This window comes from Triticum aestivum, chromosome 1D, assembly GCF_018294505.1.
Source record: "Triticum aestivum cultivar Chinese Spring chromosome 1D, IWGSC CS RefSeq v2.1, whole genome shotgun sequence".
Lineage (NCBI taxonomy): Eukaryota > Viridiplantae > Streptophyta > Magnoliopsida > Poales > Poaceae > Triticum > Triticum aestivum.
In genome coordinates, this window is record NC_057796.1 from 183611971 (window position 1) to 183617652 (window position 5682).

Genomic DNA, 5682 nt, shown 5'->3' on the forward strand with positions numbered 1-5682 from the left:
ATGGAAAGAACTTGCATGACATATTTTGTCCTACCCTCCCGTTGCAGCGGGGTCCATAGGGAAACTAAGGGATATTAAGGCCTCCTTTTAATAGAGAGCCGGAACAAAGCATTAACACATAGTGAATACATGAACTCCTCAAACTACAGTTATCACCGGAAAGTATCCCGAATACTGTGTCGGTGCAACAAACCCTGGGTCTGTTGCCCAGACTGTGCACAGGCACGAGAGCAAGATTGAAGCACCAGCCCAAGTCAGAGTACAAGAACCCAAGAGATTCAAGGGACCAACATGCAGATCAAAGAGACCAAGAATGAGCCAAGGAAGCAAGATATCACAAAGAGAAAAGCCTCCCTTGCCGGGCAGGCGAGCCCGGCAAGGGGCGAGGCCACCCCCAGAAGTTGACAACCAAGACACCCCGGCAAGGTCTGCCAAGGCTCGCGAAGGCAGAACCACCTCACCAACCACTCGACCATGACCCACGTTGTCGATCAGTGCGGTGTCAAGCTGCAAAGTATTAAGTGGCAGCATTCGCCACATGGCAGCCATTTCCTATAGGAGAAGCCCACAGATGACACCCGTCCTGCGACGTGTCAAGCGAACAGGCACGGAGCTGGCAAGATAGCCCGGCAAGCCTTGCCGGACAACCAACGATGTGACGTTAAGCGGCGCATTTAATGCGCCTGTCAGCCCGCAGAGTTAGGTATGATAGCATTGTTTGCTATCTTATCAGTGCGTAATGACTACTTTGCCATTGTGGTTACCCCTTGATCCATAAAAGGAGGCCCATGGCAACCGTAGAAAGGGTTAGAAGGTTGGATAACTCACACCCCCATACACGCGTAGTCACGGCTGCCCCAAGGCAACCCCTGCCGGGCAAGTGTACTGCGCTCGCCACCACCTTTTCCACCATCAATCCACCAAAGCAGGAGTAGGGTTTTACGGCTCATGGCGGCCCGAACCTGGGTAAACTGCCTGTGTGATCTCTGATGTGCTGCCCCACGCTCGTCTGCTCTTTGTGCAACGCGTCGTCCCCCTGCCGAACCAGCAAGGGACCTCTTGGTCCCATAGGTGCTCGTGGTTACTCGCGACATCTTTGGCGCCCGCCAGGTAAGGGGCACGCTTGCGCGAACCTGAAGGCGCGCGCAGCGCGTCATCTTCATCACCATCTTCATCTTCAACGACACCATCGACCATGGCGCCCAAGAAGAACCTCGGTCCTTCGGCTCACCCATCCACCTCGAAGGCCCCGCCGCCCGCGGCCTCCAACGCTGCAGGGGGTGCGGAGGCACACGAGGACACGAACGCTGCTGGGGTAGTGGTCGGGGCAGGCGGCGCCGTCACCACTTCTTCCGCAGCTGACGCAAGAGCAGGAGGCACCGGAGGAGAGCAGCATCGACAGCACCCCGACAGCCACGCTCCCCAAGGTGCTGGTGAGGGAGCCACTCCATCTGCGCCCCTCTCCCCCACCGAGGGGCACAGCCACAGCAATGGCGCTCGGACCGGGGCAAACCGCCGCCCTCCGGCCGCCCCCACTTCGGGTGCGGTCGCAGCGCGCGCGCCTCCCCCGGACGGGCCGACCAAGCCGCTACGCCCAACGGAGCCGCTGGCTGTCAAGCGCCTTCGCCGCACCACGTCCAGGTGGTCGCCTCGCAGCAGCAGCGGGGGCGCAGTGCTACCGCCGCTGGCACCATCAGGAGCAGAGCAACGGTACGATCGACTTCATCATCATCCCTGCCAAGTACGGCTTTGGAGGCCATGGCGCGGGCTCAACTGCTGTTGAGGTTTCCGCCAGCAGCCGAGCGGATGGACGAATGGTGTGCCACCATCCAGAGCCTGCTCGACTTCGCTGAAGCTGGGGGCTCACGGCGAGCTGACCCACCACGGCCTCCCCAAGCGACAGCAATGGCTCATGCTGCTGACCGTATGGAAGGGGCCATCCCCATGGTGCAGTCCTTGCCGCGGTAGCCAGCGCGAGCGCAGCCGCATCAAGACCCCGACGACGTCTCGATGGCTTCTTCCGACCCTCGAGCACATCCAGGCCAACGTCGAGCCCCGGAGGATAGGAGGAGAGGAGACGCGTGCGTCGTCGAGCAACGCCGCGATGACCTCCGCCGGACCGACGGGTACGACGGCCTTAACGTCGACGAGCCTACGCTCCGTGTTGGCGGGTGCCTAGCTTTCGAGGTTGGCTGCCCTGCCTTTACACGAGAGCTGCGGAAAGTCTGTTGGCCGTCCGTTCGCACTTTCAAGCCAGAGATACCTGAGAAGTACGACGGGAGGCTGAACCCGGGAGAGTTCCTGAGCATCTACACCATTGTTGTTCAGGCTGCCGAGGGAAGAGATGAGAAGGTGTTCGCCAACTATTTCCCTTTGGCCCTCGAGTCCAATGTGAGGTCTTGGCTGATGCACCTACAGGAGAACTCCATTTCGTCATGGGCTGACCTGTGCCACGAGTTCATTGGAGCCTTCACTGGCGGTCATCAGGAACCCGGCAGGCCCAGCGATTTGCAGCTTCTCTAGCAGAAGGAAGGAGAAACCCTCCGTAAGTATTTACACAGATTCAGCAAAGTTCATAGAAATATCCCAAATATCCACCCGGCAGCTGTAATAGTTGCCTTCTAGTCCAATGTGTGCAACCGTCGTATCCGTTGCAAGATGAACGTGCAGTTGCCCAAGACTGTGAAGGAGCTTTACACACTGGTGGATAAGTGTGCTCGGATGGAGGAGGGAAGGAAGCTGCCCAGAGAGGAAGATTGCATCAATGTTGATTCAAAGGATGAGGATGAATCAACTAGTCAGAAGAAGAGCAAGAAGCGTAGTAAGAAGCAAAGAGATAAAGCAGTGTTGAATGTTGAAGGATCTGGTACGCCTAGTATCGGCAAGAAGGCCAAAGCTGAGGCCCCCGGCAAGGAAGTTGTCGTGTGCACTGACTACCGGGAAGCTGCTGCTGGCGAGAAAGCCGGGAAAGGTGATGGGCCGTACTACAAGATTCATCGGACCAAGGGCCACATGACCTTCAAGAGTGTTATCAGGTTGAGCAGCTTGTCAAGAAACAGAGAGCAGAGTATGGGAAGCGTGATAAGGAAAAAGGTCAGAACCTTGCTGGCGGTAAGGGCCGAAGTGGTGAAGTAAACCGCCCCGGCAAGCCCTTTCGGAACCAAGGAAAACCCGCCAGAGGTCGAGGAAAGGAAACCTGTGATGATAAGAGTGATGGAAGGGATGAAGAGGAAACCAGTGAGCAGGAGTTTCAGAAGGCCACGGACACCTTGTGCATTGACGGAGGTGCATCTATGCACACTTCTCACCGCCAGCTCAAGCGGTGGGCGCGAGAAGTCAATGTTGTGGAACTAGCACCAGAGGCCCGAAAGCCGCTCAAATGGTCCCGTACGCCCATCATCTTCGACGAAGAGGACCATCCTAGCCGCACCACTGCGGTAGGATGTTTGCCGTTGCTGGTCCCTCCAATAATCCGCAACCTCAAGGTCAGAGAGATGCTGGTGGACGGCGGGGCTGGGTTGAATCTGGTCTCCTTGGCAGTCATCAACAAGCTTCAGATAGGACAAGAAGAGCTAGAGGTTACCGGCACGTTTCGAGTTAATCCCTGCAGGAGCCGTCCTAAGGGAAATATCAGGTTGCCGGTAACGTTTGGGGGAGAGCTGAACTACCGGACTGAGAGGATTGTGTTTGATGTGGTTGATCCCCCTTGTCGTACAATGGAATTCTTGGACGCCCGGCTCTGGCTAAGTTCATGGTGGCATCACACTATGCCCTACAACACATTGAACATGCATGGGCCATTGGGAGTCATTACCATCCCATCAGATGAGAAGGATGCAGTCATTTGTGTGGACAAGATGTACCGGGACGCGGTCGCGGCAGAGGTAGCAGCAGCGGCAGCTCCCGCCAAGGGAAGTAAAGGAAAGAAGAGAGATTGTAGAGACTCCGGAAACAGTCCAGGAAGCATGCCCCCACCGCGTGCACGCACCCGTTGATGACGTGCCGGAGTGTTCTAACAGCAAGAGATCCAAGGTTGTTGCACCCCAAGTGAAGAAGGTCCCGGCAGGGCTGGCTGGCGTTGATGGTACCTTTACTATCAGCGCCCCCTCGATGACAAATAGGAAAGCGCGCTCGTTGCCTTCCTGCGGGCGAATGTCGATGTGTTTGCTTGGCAACCATCTGATATCCCCGGTGTTCCTAGGGAGGTAATCGAGCACGACCTTGCTGTCTGCCCACATGCCCGGCCTGTTAAGTAGAAAGTCTGGAAGCAGGCCTTGGAGAGGCAACAGTTCATTGCAGAAGAGATCAAGAAACTTGAGGCAGCTGGTTTGGTCAGAGGAGTATTGCACCCCACGTGGCTGGCAAATCCAGTGGTAGTCCGGAAGGCTAACGGGAAGTGGAGGCTTTGCATAGATTTCACAGATCTTAACAAGACTTGCTCGAAAGACCCATTTCCCTTATCGCGCATCGACCAGATTGTGAACTCCACTTCAGGTTGTGATTTGCTCTCCTTTCTGGACGCGTACTCTGGGTATCACCAAATCTTCATGTCCAAGGAAGATGAAGAGAAGACGTCATTCATCACACCATGTGGTACATACTGCTTTATCCGCATGCCATTCGGATTAAAGAGTGTCGGGTCCACTTTTGCAAGGGCAATCCAGATTGGTTTTGAGCCACGGTTGCACAGAAACATAGAAGCCTACATGGGTGATACTGTGGTCAAGTCCAAGGATAAAGCCACCCTTATTCAGGATTTGGAAGAGACATTTGATAATCTGTGCAAGATCAATCTGAAACTCAACCCGGAGAAGTGTGTGTTTGGTGTTCCCTCCGGCAAGTTGCTTGGTTTCTTTGTATCCCATCGCGGGATCGAAGCTAACCCCGACAAGATCAAGGACATCGAGCAGATCCAAGCGCCAAGGACAGTTAAGGATGTGAGGCGCCTGATAGGATGTGTTGTCGCGCTAAACAGATTCATCTCCAAGTCTGCCGAGCGCGCCCTGTCATTCTTCAAAATTTTCAAGAAGGTCGGCCCTATGAAGTGGACCCCAGAAGCAGATGCAGCTTTGCAAGAGTTGAAGGTCTACTTGTCCTCTATGCCTACCTTGGTTGCTCCAAACCCCCAGGAGCCGTTGTTGCTATACTTGGTGGCAACCAACCAAGTGGTCAGTGTGGCCTTGGTAGCACACAGAGAAGTGGATGAGGCAGAAAGCGAGCAAAAACCGGTAGAGTCAGAGAAGGATTAGGACAGCGATGAGCACGGCAACGAGAGCCACCCCAAGGACGCGGCAAACAAGAAAGTGGTGCAACGTCCAGTGTACTTTGTCAGCTCCTTGTTACAGGGGGGCTAGATCGAGGTACTCTCGCGTGCAGAAGTCGATCTTTGGTCTCATTATGGCCTCAAGGAAACTTCGCCACTACTTCCAAGCCCATGAGATCACGGTTGTTACTCATTTCCATTGCAAAGGATACTCCGAGTCCCTAAGGCTACCGGCAGAATAGTCGAGTGGGCTTTGGAGTTATCCAGCTTTGGTTTGAAGTTTGAGAGAACATCAACTATTCAGAGCAGGGCGTTGGCAGAGTTTGTTGCAGAATGGACACCAACCCTTGACGAGGAAGTGACAGAGACAGTTATCCCCGGCAAGGAATCGACCCAAGAATGGATTATGTATTTTGATG